The following is a 15,381-nucleotide window of genomic DNA, read 5'->3' as shown; positions in this document are numbered from 1 at the left end:
ATAAAACTCTGGTTAGGCCACAACTGGAGTACTGTGTCCAGTTCTGGTCACCTCACTATAGGAAGGAAGTGGAAGCATTGGAAAGGGTAGCAGGATGCTGCCTGGTTTAGAGTATGCATTATGATCAGAGATTAAGGGAGCTAGGGCTTTAGTCTTTGGAGAGAAGGAGGATGAGAGGAGACATGACAGAGGTATACAAGATATTAAGAGGAATAGATAGAGTGGATAGCCAGCGCCTCTTCCCCAGGGCACCACTGCTCAATACAAGAGGACATGGCTTTAAGGTAAGGGGTGGGAAGTTCAAGGAGGATATTAGAGGAAGGTTTTTTACTCAGAGAGTGGTTGGTGTGTGGAATGCACTGCCTGAGTCAGTGGTGGAGGCAGATACACTAGTGAAGTTTAAGAAACTACTAGACAGGTATATGGAGGAATTTAAGGTGGGGGGTTATATGGGAGGCAGGGTTTGAGGGTTGGCACAACATTGTGGGCCAAAGGGCCTGTAATGTGCTGTACTGTTCTACTTTCTATGTTGTATGAAATCACTGTGGAAAATGGAACACAGAACATAAAGGAAAGTGTAGTGCAGGGATACAATAAGGTCAAAGGCCATGTTGAAGTAGTTTGTGAGGTAAAGAGTCCATTTTGTCATACTAGAGTGTTCCATTTTCTTATAAAAGCAGAGCAGAAGCCATTCTTGAGCCTGGTTGTACACGTTTTCAGGCTTTTGTATCTTTTATGTCAGAATGTCTGGGATGAAAGGGGTAACAAGGCAGCAGGAAATTAGAGCCCACAGAGGGGAGGCCACTTCCTATGATGTGCTGAACCGTAAGGACAACTCCCTGCAGTTTCTTGTCGTCGAAAGATCGTAGAAGAGTACTGCATAGGGACAGATTCTTCATTCTATGATGCCTGGACTAACCATGTTACCATATTAATCTAAATCTTTTCTGCCTGCACATGACGCATACCCTCCATTCCCTGCACGATCATGTGGCTACCTGCCACTAAAACACAATCATCACATCTGCTTTCACCACCACTCCTGCCTGGCAGTCAATTCCAGACACCCACCACGCCACGTAAAAAAAAACATCCTCGCGTGTATCCTTCAACCATTCCCCCCTCTCACTTTAAATGCATGTTCTCTACTATTTGAAATTTCTGACTAAGTCATCCAACCAGCTGAAGAGATTTCTACTCTGGCTTTGTGTCTTACGTAAAACTCCGGTTCTGAAACTATTTGCTTACTTTTATTGTTTGCACGATTTGTTTTTTTTTTCTCTCTCTCTTTCTGTGTAATGGAAAATTCACTGAATACATTTAAAAAGGTGATTATATAAAAATACAAACAAAGGTTCAAAGTACATTTATTATCAAAGTATGTATACATTATACAACCTTGAGATTGTCCCCTAACATGAAGCCACAAAACAAAGAAACCCAAAACCAAACCCCATATTGTATATATGAAAAAAGGCTGTCTGCAGAGAATAAAAATGTCCATAAGAAAATAAAATAACCCATAAAAAAGACAGCCAAACAGCCAAAGTGCAATGAAAAAAAAACATCATGCGAAGAATAACTAATTGCAAGCAAATAGTGTTTCTGAACTGAAGTCTGCAAGGAGTCCCATAGTTCAGCGCAAAGCCAAGTAAACATTGTGGAGCAGCGATCTTAATCGGCCCGTACCTCACCTCAGGCCCCGACACCCTGACCTTTCCGTCACTTTGACCTTTTCAATCTGACCCGGCGCATAACCCTCCATTCAAACATCATGTTCTAGCCCGTACCTAGCCATAGGCATCGACGCCCTGACCTGTTCAATTTGGCCTGGCGCTTAAATCCATTCTGCTGCTTGGATTCGCCGGATTTCGACCTGTAAACCTCCGTATGCATACCATGCTCAGTCGCGTCTGGCGCCTGGAACTCCGCAGCTTCGATTTGGCCTGTGCCCCATCTTTCATGTTCTTCCACGCTCTCAGCAACGGGCCCGCTGCCTCGCCTTGTCTCAGTTCTGCCACACTGAATTGCCTCCAAGTCCAAAGGGAAGTCACACACGATTATTTGTGATGATCGTTTGCCACACGAGGTGTGAAAAAACAAAGCATATAGTAGCGATCATCTACCAGCCAGAAGTCGCTGAAGTTCACCAATGCCATCTTAAACACAAACAGCCAAGCAGAGGAACGTTAAAGTACAAGGAAAATAACAATTCTACACCCCACATGCCCTATTCAAAAGGCCATAAGATATAGGAGCAGAATTAGGCCATTTGGCCCATCGAGTCTACTCCACCATTTCTTCATGGGTGATCCAATTTTCCTCTCAGCCCCAATCTCCTGCCTTCTCCCCATATCCCTTCATGCTCCTCTTCAAGGTGTGGGATGGCAGGGAGTGTCCCTGACAACTACTGCGAGAAGTTCATCTTCTAACAAACCACATTAAGGAGTTGAAACTGGAACTAGATGAAATCCGGATCATTCGGCGGGGGGGGGGGGCTGAAGGGTGATAGATAGGACATGTAGAGAGACACAGGAGATCAGGTGACAGTCAGGAAGGGGAAAGGGGTTAAGGAGCCAGTGCAAAGTTGCCCTGTGGCCAACCCCCTCAACAACAGGTGTATCAGTTTGGATAGTGCTGAGGGGGGGGATGACCGGGCAGAGGAAAGTCATAGCGGTACGGTCTGTGGCAGAGTCTGGCTCTGTGACTCAGAAAGGTGGGGGGGGGGAGAAGAGATAGAAGAGACTGTGGTGATAGGGGATTCTTTAGTTAGGGGAACAGAAAGGAGGCTCAGTGGGCGAGAACAAGACTCCTGGATGGTATGTTGCCTCCCGGATGCCAAGGTCTGGGACATCTCAGATGGAGGTCTCTGCATTCTTAAGTGGGAGGGGTAACAGCCAGAGTTCATGGTCCATGTGGGTACCAGTGACATGGGTAGGACAAGTGACGAGGTTCTGCAAAGGGAATTCAGGGAGTTGGGTGCTAAGTTAAAGGGCAGAACCTCCAGGGTTGTGATCCCATACAATGTGCTGATGAGGCCAGAACTAGGAAGATTATGCAGTTTAACACATGGATAAGTGTAGGAGGCAGGCCATGAGAAAGTTGGATCATTGGGCTCGCTTGCAGGGAAGATTCGACCTGTGAAGAAGAGACGGCATCTGAACTGGAGGGGTCTGATATTCTAGCAGGAATGTTTGTTAATGCTGCATGGTGGGGTTTAAACTAGAGTTGCAGGGGGATGGGAGCCAGAATGCCAGAATATTTAGTGGAGATATTGTGGAGACAGATGTTACTAAGACCTCAGACAAAGTTAGGAGTCTAAAGGTTGAGCATGGTGTGACTGAGCTGCATGTACTTCAATGCAAGATGCATCATAGGAAAGGCAAATGAGCTCAGGGCGTGGATCGACAGCTGGAGTTATGACATTGTAGCCATTAGTGAGACTGGTTGCAGGAGGGGTAGGAATGGCAGTTCAATATTCTGGGTTCTATTGTTTTAGACGTGATAGAGCGGGAGGGATTAAAGGAGGAGAGGAGCATTACTAGTGGCAGTACTCAGTCAGCACAGTCTGGAGAACTTATCTAGTGAGGTGTTATGGGTGCAACTGAGAAATAAGAAAGGTATGACCATGTTACTGAGGTTATTTTACAGGCCACCCAACAGTACGTGGGATTTAGAGGAACAAATTTATAGAGAGATCGCAGACTGTTGCTAGAAACATTGTAGAAACGTTGTTATAGGAGGTGATTTTAACTTTCCACATTTTGACTGGGAATCCCACACTGTAAAAGGACTAGATAGAATAGAGTTTGTCAAATGTTTCCTTCATCAGTACATAGAATTCCTACAACTGGACCTGCTGTTTGGGAATGATGCAGGGCAGATGACAGAAGTTTGTGTGGGGAAACACTTTGCATCCAGTGACCACAATGCCATTAGTTTCAAAACAAAAATGCAGAAAGATAGGTCTGGTCCATGGGATGAGATTCTAAATTGGAGAAAGGCCAATTTTGTAGGTATCAGAAATGGTCTGGCAAGTATGAACTGGGATTGCAAGGGACAAAATTTGTCCTTTGGAAGATCGTAATGGGAGATAGGGGAGATTTTAAAGAAAGGTTTTGCATCTGCATTTACTCAGTGACGGACACAGAGTCTATAGAAGTGAGGCAAAGCAGCATCAACTTCATGGACTCTGTACAGATTACAGAGGAGGGGATGTTTGCAATCCTGAGGCAAATCAGGGTGGATAAATCCCTAAGCCTGACAAGGTGTTCCATTGCACCCCATGGGAGGAAAGTGCAGAAACTGCTGGGGCTCTAGCAGAGATATTTAAATCATCCTTTGCGATAGGAGAGGTGCCAGGATAGCCAATGTTGTTCCAATGGTTAAAAGAAAGCTCTAAACATAGACCAGTGAGTCTGATAGCACTTGTGGGAAAATTATTGGAAGGTATTCTAAGGGACCAGATATACAAGCATTTGGATAGACGTGGACTGATTAAGGATAATCAGTATCGCTTTGAGCATGGTAGGTCATGTCTAACCAATCTTATGGAGTTTTCAAGGAAGTTACCAGGAAAGTAAATGAAGACAAGGCAGTGGATATTGTCTACATGGACATTAGCATGGCACTTGACAAGGTCCCTCATGGGAGGTTGTTCAAGAAAATTCAGTCGCTCGGCATTCAAGATGAGGTAGTAAATTGGATTAGATATTGGCTTTGTGGGAGAAGTCAGAGAGTGGTAGTAGATGGTTGCCTCTCTGACTGGAGGCCTGTGACTAGTGGAGTGCCGCATTAATAGAGGCTGGGTTAAGATAGACCATCAAGAGGACCACAACTTGTCATTGGGTTTGAAGGTTTGAGTTCCTCAATAACTTGGAGAGTTATGTTAGCTGGAGTCAGGGCTTTGGATCTTGGTAGGGTCACCCGTGTCAAACAGGTTTTGAGTAGAGGCCAGACTAAGAGTGGTCCATGGGTCCTCCAAGTTCGGGGGTTCAGCTCAAGGCTAACGACCCCGACTGGTAAAACAAAAGTGTTATGGAAACAGCAATGAAGAATCCTCCTACATCAGAGTGTTGACAGTATTCTGCAGTCTCCACCCGAGACTTGCATGACTGACAGAAGTGAAAACTGAGAGGATGCTGCTAAAACGAAGGAAGCCCTGAACACCACCAGAGATGGAGGACCTTCACTGCTGCCCTAAATGCCAGTGGCGCAATGAGCAGTAAGTTTAAGTTAGACAGATAAGTATGCAGGGAGCACAGGCAGGCAGAAGAGATTTTGATTAATTAAGCACAGTGTTTGATGCAGACATCGTGGTACAGTACTGTATTGTAAGTGGGGTAGCATAGTGGTGTAGGACCAGTGATTCAGGTTCAATTTCCACTGTATGTTCTCTCAATGACCGCGTGGGTTACCTCCCACATTCTAAAGATGTGCAGGTTAGGGTCAGTAAGTTATAAACATGCTATGTTGGCACTGGTTACCCTCAGCACATCCTCAGACTTTGTTGGTCATTGACACATTTTACTGTACTGTATTGTTTCAATGTTTTGATATACATGTGACATTGGGTGCTGAAAAGGCCCATAGTTTGCTTTACCTTTATGGCATTTTATCTTTATTGTGCATTTTCTTTATGGCACAATATGGGCCTTTCAGCACACAATGTTGTGCTGACCTACAGTATACAGTATTCACCAACTCCACAATTCTATGTAACCTTTCCACATCACCTGTATAACCCTCCCCACTACATAGCCAACAACCCTCTATCTTTCGTACATACATGAACCCATCTAAGAGACTTGATGTCTCTAATGTATCAGCTTCTACTACTACCCCAGCAGTGCATTTTAGACGCTTAACATCTATGTAACAAACTATCACTGATAACTCCCCTAAACTTTCCTCCTCTCATCTTAAATAGATGTCCTCTGGTACTGTCCAATGCCAACCTAAGAATAAGGAAAGGTTCTGGATGTCCACTCTTTCCAGGCCTCTCATTATCTTATACACATCTAGTTGCCCCTCATCCTCCTTCACTCCAAAGAGAAGAGCCTTAGCTTCAGAATAGACGACACTACAGTCACAGACTGCAGTTCAGTGGATTGGAAGAGTTGCCTCAGCCAAAGGGGCCATTTGGGTCGGTAGGAAGCAGTGAGGTGAAAGGTCAACTATTTTGTCTCCTGTAGTCCTGGGCAAAGTGCTGTCAGGTAGAGAGTGGTTGGTGTGGATAGAAGAGTGGACCTGGGAGCTATGAAGGCAGTAACTCCTTTGAAATGGAGCGACATGTAGTGTAGCAATTAGTGCCACACTTTACAACGCTAACAGGGTTCCAGGTTCGATTCCCACCACTGTCAGTAGGGCGTTTGCACATTCTTCCTGTGACCATGTGAACTTTCTCCTGGTGCACTGGTTTCTTCCCATATTCCAAAAAGACTTACCGTTTAGGGTTAGTGAGTTGGGGTATGCTATTTTGACACAGGAAGCATGGTGGAACTTGCGGGCTGCCCAGCACAATTCTCGCAGATTTGATTTGACACATTTCACAGGGTGATTTGATGGACATGTGTCAAATGAAACTAATATTTTTCTTTATCTTTGAAATGCTGGAAGGAGAGGGGAGAAGGCAACTCATGGTGGAAGCTTGTAGGAGCTGGTGGAAATTGTAAAGGATGACCTGTTGAACATAAGGCTAGTCAGGTGGAGGGTGAGGACCAGGAGAAGTATTCTTGCTTTGTGTAGGAGGAAGGAGAGGTTAAAGTAAAGATGCATGAATTAGCTGAAATGCATTCATGGATTCTGATCATTATGATATAGGGGAAAGAAACCATGGTCCAGTATGGATGTATGATGGAGAGTATTTCGACTGGCTGCATCACAGCCTGATATGGAAACACCAATGCCCATGAACGGTAAATCCTACAAAACGTAGTGGATACAGCCCAGTCCATTCCCACCACTGAGCAGATTTACACGGAGCACTGTTACAAGAAAGAAGCTTTTATCATCCGAGACACTTACCATTCAATCATGCTCTCAGGTTCCCTTAAACATTTCACCCTTCACCCCAAACCTATGATCATTGGTTCTAGTCTCATCCAACCTGACAGGGGAAACCAAATGACATCTAAAACATTGACAAACTTCTCTAGATGTGTGGCGGACCGTATATTGACCGGCTACATCACAACCTGGTATGGAAACGCTAATGCCCTTGAGTGGAAAATCCTACAAAATGTAGTCCATCAAGGGTAAAGCCCTCCCCACCATAGAACACATCTACACGGAGCATTGTTGCAGGAAAACAGCATTCATCATCAGGGACCTCCATCACGCAGATCATGCTCTCTTCTTGCTGTTGCCATCGAGGACGAGGTACCGGAGTCTCAAGACCCACACATCTGCTTCAGGAACAGTTATTACTCCTCAGCCATTAGGGTCCTGAACAAGAAGGGATACTTCACTCACCTTCACTCACCCCATTATTGAACAGTTCCCACAAATTATGCACTCGCTTTCAAGAACTCCATCTCATATTCTCAATTATTGTTTATTCGTTTATGATTATTATTATTATTCATTCTTTTTGTATTTGCACTGTTTATTGTCATTTGCACATTATTTGTCTGCCTTGTTGGTGCAGTCTTTCATTGATTCTATTATGGTTATTGGATTTATTGAGTATACCCACAAGAAAATGAGTTTCAGGGTTGTAAATGATGACATATATACACTTTGATAACAAATTTACTTTGAACTTTAAAGAAAGACATTCCAGAAACACTTGAGTAGAAAGTATCATGACGGGAGCAAATACAATGGAGTCAGAGGAACTAGAAGAATGGGATAGAGTCCATGGAGAAGAAAGAGTCTGAGTAAGTTCAATATTCAACGTTCAATTTTATTTCTCACATGTACATGAAAACATACAGTGAATGCGTCATTTATGCTAACAAACAACACACCAAGGGTTTGCTGGGGGCTTCCCGCAAGTCATTCCACACATTCAGGCGCCAACATAGCATGCCCACAATGCTCGGCAGAACACAACAATCAACAAAACAAACTCTGCTGCTCCCTCTCACCCACACCCATACACAGTCCTCTGACCCCAAGGCAGTCCGCCTTCTCTGGTCTCTAGCGTTGGTTCAGTCAAGGGCACACAGACATCGGGCCTTAAACTCTCCCAGTGGACTGACAGTGAAGTGCAGTCAAGACCTCTGTGGCAGTCTGTGAACTTGTAGCAGATGCTTGTTACTTGCTTGAGACGGAAAGATCCAAAAGGGAAAGTGAGGTATGGAACAGGTAAAAGTGAGGAAGGATGGAAACTGGCAACAAAAGTGATGAAGTTTAAGTTCTATAGGAGTCTAGAAAACAGCACTAATCCAGTCATCAATATCTAGAAGGAACTGAGGAAATGGACTTAACAATCTGATAAAGATGGTGTTCTACATGTTCTAGACACAGTAGGTGCATCTTGGACCCATCTGAGTGCCCAAGATCTGGAGAGAGGGAGGGGCTTTGAGGCTGTAACTTTCAAAATGTTTTTAAGCTCCCACCCACCTTCTCCCTCAACTGCTTTCACCTATCACCTGCCAGTTTGTACTCCTCCCATCTTTTTATTCTTGCTTCTTCCCCCTTCCTTTACAGTCCTGACAAAGGGTCGCAGCCCAAAATGGTGACTGTTTATTCCCCTCCACAGGTGCTGCCTGACCTGTTGAGTTCCTCCAGCATTTAATATGTGTTACTCTAGATTTCCAGCAATTGCAGACTCTCTTGTGTTATTTTAAGGATTCTAGTTGTACCCAGATCTACGATTTCCACTGGCAGCTTGTTTCATATACACACCACCCTCTGTCATAAAACTTACTCCTCAAGTCCCCTTGGTGCAGAGTGTTCCATGCATCCACCACTCTCTGTGTAAAGAATTTACAGCTGCCAACCCCTTTACAGTTTCTTACAATTATCTTAAAATTATTCACCCTCATATTAGCCATTTCCTCCCTGGGGAAAAGTCTCTGGTTGCCCACTCTATCTCTGCCTCTTATTATCTTCTACACCTCTATCATCTCTCATCCTCTTTTGCACCGAAGAGAAAAGCCCTAGTTCGCACAGTCTATCCTCATAAAACGTGCTCTCTAATCTAGAATCTAATCCACAATCTACCTTATTTTGATCTTGCACATTATTGTTTACCTCCACTGCAGATTGAGGAGATTTGGAATGATACCAAAGACTCTAGCCCTAATTCACCCAACCTAAGACATGTCCTCTGGTTCAGGAAGCATCCTGGTAAATCTCTTCTGCACACTCTCCAAAGCTTCCAGATCCTTCCTATAAGGAGGCGACCAGAACTGAGCACGATAATCCCGCACTGTGACTCCATCTTGTGAAATATTTGAGAACTGCTTCTGCTTTGGGATACTTTAATCAGAGCAATTGAATGCGGACACAAGGAGTTTCTGCTGTTGCCCTGCTACACCTAAGATCATTCTCAGATGAGCTGTGTATTGTGTACAATGGCAGGTTTGTAGAAGTAATCTCATTAGACTCAGGGTCTGGATCACCTGGTTTGACTGTTTAAAACTAGTCAGAGATGAAGAGAACAAACAACTATAAATTACCATTTGTCACCTCTGAATCAAAGCTAATAAGAAGGTGTTAAAGGTCAGTCACATAATCCATACTCAATAAAACAGAAAGGCAACATTTGAACTACTAAGGGATGAGTATAAAAGCAGAGATTTTAAGATACAAGATAGTGATTACTCTCCCGGAGCTTTGAAATGGGACTACGAGGAACAAGAGGCCAACAGAGAATCATTTTTACTGGTATCACCTTTTCTATTCTTTGACTGCTCATGGAGGGTCAGGAAAACTTAGTCCGTGTGTACACAGGTATTCAGTTGTGTAAATTTGCGTGCTCTTCAGTTGAGACCATAAAGATACTTGCTGAAAATTACAGCTTCTCTCCCCAATCTTTATTGCTAAGGGGTAGATCTTTGTAACACTAGGATGCAGTTTGTCAGGCCCTGGGGATTTATCAATCCTTATGCTCCTTAAGATCAGCATAAACAACTCTTTTGTAATGTGTTTCAGGACATCACCATTTTCTTCCCAAAATCCCCTAACTTCCATGACTTTCTCCATGGCAACTACAGATGAAAAGTATTCCTTTCAGGCCTTGCCCATTTCCGGTGGCTCCACACATAGAAGACAACACTGATCCTTGAAGGGACCTGCTCTGTACCTAGCTACCTTTTGCTCTTAATATTATGGTATAATCTCTTAGGATTTTCTTTTACATTATCTGTCAATGCTATCTCATCTATTCTTTTTGCTATCTTGATTTCCCTCTTAAGTATACCCCTCCACCCCTTATACTCGTCAATGGGCTTTCTTGATCACAGCAATCTGTACCTGACCCATGCTTCCTGCATTTTCCTGACCAGAGCCTCAGTATCCCTAGTGAACTATTCCTACATGGAGATAACAGTTCTGTGTTAACAGAAGCTGGAAAGTTGCCCCATCTTAAGAGAGCAACCTCAGAATTTATTTTAATATTTTGCCTTTTACATAGAACATAGAAGAGTACAGCACAGCAGAGGCCATTTGGCCCACAATGTTGAACCAAACCAGCTAAAAAGCAAATCAAAAACCACCTAAACACTAATTCCTTCTACTGACACCATTATCCATATCCCTCCACCTTTCATACATCCATATACTGATTCAAACTTCTCTTTAAAGCCTCTAATGTATTTGCCTTTACCCCCATACCAGCCAGCGCATTCCAGGCATCCACCACTCTGAGTAAAAAACATACCTCTCACATCCCCCTTAAACCTACCCCCCGCCCCCCCCCCCGCAACCTTCAATGCATGCCCTCTGGTATTAGACATTCCAACCCTGGGAAACCGATATTCCCTGTTTACTCTATCTAAGCCTTTCATAATCTTGCAAACCTCAATCAGATCTCCTCTCAACGTCCAGTGCTCCAGAGGAAACAATCTAAGTTTAACTAGTCTTGTGATAGCACATAACCTCTAAACCAGGAAGCATCCTAGCAAACCTCTTCCGCACACTCTCCAAAGCCTCAGCATTGTTCCTACAGTGGGGTAATCAGAACTGCATGCAATACTCCAGATGTGGCCAAACCAGAGTTTTATAAAGTTGCAACATAACCTCCTGACTTTTGAACTTAATGCCTCAACTAATAAAAGCAAGTAATCCATAAGCTTTCTGAGCCATCTTATTGACCTGTGTAGCCACTTTCGAGGAGCTATGAACTTGGATCCCAAGATCTCTCTGCTCAGTAACACTTCAGGATCTGACCCTTAACAGTGTACTGTCTCCTTGTATTTGCCCTACCGAGGTGCAATACCTCACATTTATTTGGGTTAAACTGCATCTGCGAATTCACAGCCCATATCTGCAACTGACTTATATTGTGCAGTATTCTTTGACAGTCTTCTACATTATTCACAGCTCCACCAAGCTTGGCATCATCTGCAAATTTATTAACCCACACATCTACATTTTCATCCAGGTCGTTTATATACATCACAAACAGCAGAGGTCCCAGCACAGATCTCTGCAGAGCTTCACTAATTACAGACCTCCAGCTCGAATAAGTCCCTTCAGTCAACACCCTGTGTTCTAGGCACCAAGCCAGTTCTGAATCCAAATAGCTAATTCGTCATGCGCCCCAGGGATCTTAATCTTCTGGATTAGCCTCTCATGAGGGATTTTGTCAAATGCCTTACATGTAGACAACATCCACTGCCCAATTCTCATCAATCTGTCTAGTCTCCTTGTCAAAAAACACAATCAAGTTGGTAAGGTACAACCTGCCACACATAAAGCATGATAGCTCTCCCTAATTACACCATGAGTTTTCAAATATCCTATCCCCAAGAATTATCTCCAGCAATTTCCCTATAACTTAAGTGAGACTCACCAGTCCATAGTTACCAGGATTTTCCCTTTTTCCCTTCTAAAAACAGAGATATAACATTAGCCATTGGCCAGTCTTTCGGGACCTCGTCTGTGCCTAGAGAGGACATGAAGATACTGGTTAAGGGTCCAGCAATCTTGTGTCTTGCCTCCTTCAATAAATTGGTGTAAGTTCCATCAGGCCTTGAAGACTTATCCACCTTAATACTTATTAGGAGGCCCAACAGTTCCTCCTCCTTGACCTCTAAACACACTAACATATTTATACACTCAACAGTGATCTCCTGGTCCTCAATATCCTTTTCCTTCATAAATACTGATGCAAAGTACTCTCTAAGTATCTCACTCATATTCTCTGAATCCAAACAAATATTCCCCCCTTTATCCTCGAGCAGTCACATATTTCAAATCAGGCTATCAAATATAGAAGCAGAATTAAACCATTCAGCCCAGAGTCTGCTTCATCATTCCATCATGGCTAATTAATTATCCTTCTCAACCTCATTCTCCTGCCTTCTCCCTGTAACATTTGACACCCTGACTAATCAAGAACCTATCAACCTCCAATTTCAATAAACCCAATGAATTGGCCTCCGCAGCTGACTGTGGCAACGAATTCCACAGACTCACCACCCTCTGGCTAAAGAAATTCCTCCTCATCTCTGTACTAAAGGGTCATCCTTCTATTCTGAGGTCTCGCCCTCTGGTCCTAGACTTCTCCCACAGTAGGAAACATCTTCTCCATATCCCTTCTATCTTTAGAGGCATGAATGGTAGAAGTTTCAAATCCTAATCAATATGAAAGGGTCTTTATCTCTAGATACCTCAAAGCATTTCCATAGTTAGTGAAATATTTTTCAAATAGAGCTGTGGTCTTGTCAAATATAGAAGATAATCTTTACATAGTAAGCTCCTGCAAGAACAAAGTGATAATGCCATATTTCAATTATATTAGTTGAGTCATAGAGTCAAAGAAAAGTAAGCACAGAAACAGGTCCTTTGGCCCATGTCGTCTGTGACAAAATCACTTAAACTTCCTACTCCCATTGACCTGCACCAGGACCATCGGCTTCCATACCCTTACTATCCATGTACCTATCCAAACTTTTCTGAGATGTTAAAATCGAACTCCCATGTATCACTTCTGTTGGCAGCTCATTCCACACTCTCACAATCATCTGAGTGAAGAAGTTCCCCTCGTGTTCCCCTTAAACTGTTCACCTTTCACCCTTAACCCATGACATCTGGTTGCAGTTCCACCGAACCACAGTGGAAAAAACCCTGCTTGCATTTACCCTAGGTTGAGGTTCTTAACTGGAAGAAGGCCAAATTTGAAGAAATGAGAAAGGATCTAAAAAGCGTGGATTGGGACAGGTTGTTCTCTGGCAAGGATGTGATCGGTAGGTGGGAAGCCTTCAAAGGGGAAATTCTGAGAGTGCAGAATTTGTATGTTCCTGTCAGGATTAAAGACAAAGTGAATAGGAATAAGGAACCTTGGTTCTCAAGGGATATTGCAACTCTGATAAAGAAGAAGAGGGAGTTGTTTGACATGTATAGGAAGCAGGGAGTAAATAAGTGCTTGAGGACTATAAGAAGTGCAAGAAAATACTTAAGAAAGAAATCAGGAGGGCTAAAAGAAGACATGAGGTTGCCTTGGCAGTCAACGTGAAGGATAATCCAAAGAGCTTTTACAGGTATATTAAGAGCAAAAGGATTGTAAGGGATAAAATTGGTCCTCTTGAAGATCAGAGTGGTCGGCTATGTGTGGAACCAAAGGAAATGGGGGAGATCTTAAATAGGTTTTTTGCGTCTGTATTTACTAAGGAAACTGGCATGAAGTCTATGGAATTAAGGAAAACAAGTAGTGAGATCATGGAAACTGTACAGATTGAAAAGGAGGAGGTCCTTGCTGTCTTGAGGAAAATTAAAGTGGATAAATCCCCGGGACCTGACAGGGTGTTCCCTCGGACCTTGAAGGAGACTAGTGTTGAAATTGCAGGGGCCCTGGCTGAAATATTTAAAATGTCACTGTCTACAGGTGAGGTGCCGGAGGATTGGAGAGTGGCTCATGTTGTTCCGTTGTTTAAAAAAGGATCGAAAAGTAATCCGGGAAATTATAGGCCGGTAAGTTAACATCAGTAGTAGGTAAGTTATTGGAGGGAGTACTAAGAGACAGAATCTACAAGCATTTGGATAGACAGGGACTTATTAGGGAGAGTCAACATGGCTTTGTGCGTGGTAGGTCATGTTTGACCAATCTATTGGAGGTTTTCGAGGAGGTTACCAGGAAAGTGGATGAAGGGAAGGCAGTGGATATTGTCTACATGGACTTCAATAAGGCCTTTGACAAGGTTCCGCATGGGAGGTTAGTTAGGAAAATTCAGTCGCTAGGTATACATGGAGAGGTGGTAAATTGGATTAGACATTGGCTCAATGGAAGAAGCCAAAGAGTGGTAGTAGAGAATTGCTTCTTCGAGTGGAGGCCTGTGACTAGTGGTGTGCCACAGGGATCAGTGCTGGGTCCATTGTTATTTGTCATCTATATCAATGATCTGGATGATAATGTGGTAAATTGGATCAGCAAATTTGCTGATGATACAAAGATTGGAGGTGTAGTAGACAGTGAGGAAGGTTTTCAGAGCCTGCAGAGGGACTTGGACCAGCTGGAAAAATGGGCTGAAAAATGGCAGATGGAGTTTAATACAGACGTGAGGTATTGCATGTTGGAAGGACAAACCAAGGTAGAACATACAGGGTTAATGGTAAGGCACTGAGGAGTGCAGTGGAACAGAGGGATCTGGGAATACAGATACAAAATTCCCTAAAAGTGGCGTCACAGGTAGATAGAGCCGTAAAGAGAGCTTTTGGTACATTGGCCTTTATTAATCAAGGTATTGAGTATAAGAGCTGGAATGTTATTATAAGGTTGTATAAGGCATTGGTGAGGCCGAATCTGGAGCATTGTGTTCAGTTTTGGTCACCAAATTACAGGAAGGATATAAATAAGGTTGAAAGAGTGCAGAGGAGGTTTATAAGGATGTTGCCGGGACTTGAGAAACTCAGTTACAGAGAAAGGTTGAATAGGTTAGGACTTTATTCCCTGGAGCATAGAAGAATGAGGGGAGATTTGATAGAGGTATATAAAATTATGATGGGTATTGATAGAGTGAATGCAAGCAGGCTTTTTCCACTGAGTCAAGGGGAGAAAAAACCAGAGGACATGGGTTAAGGGTGAGGGGGGAAAAGTTTAAAGGGAACATTAGTGGGGGCTTCTTCACACAGAGAGTGGTGGGAGTATGGAATGAGCTGCCAGACGAGGTGGTAAATGCGGGTTCTTTTTTAACATTTAAGAATAAATTGGACAGATACATGGATGGGAGGTGTATGGAGGGATATGGTCCGTGTGCAGGTCAGTGGGAC

The 15,381-nt window shown here is 43.4% G+C and overlaps 1 protein-coding gene across 1 annotated transcript in view; it reads right to left on the bottom strand.

The window, feature by feature from the left end:
* The window catches only part of LOC134345834 (UDP-glucuronosyltransferase 3A1-like), a 62,876-nt gene that overhangs the window by 36,759 nt on the left and 10,736 nt on the right, over positions 1–15,381 (bottom strand). The window lies entirely within an intron of this gene.

This window comes from Mobula hypostoma, chromosome 4 (assembly GCF_963921235.1).
Source record: "Mobula hypostoma chromosome 4, sMobHyp1.1, whole genome shotgun sequence".
In the NCBI taxonomy this organism is placed as follows: Eukaryota; Metazoa; Chordata; class Chondrichthyes; order Myliobatiformes; family Myliobatidae; genus Mobula; species Mobula hypostoma.
This window is presented reverse-complemented; position numbering and strand designations above follow the sequence as displayed.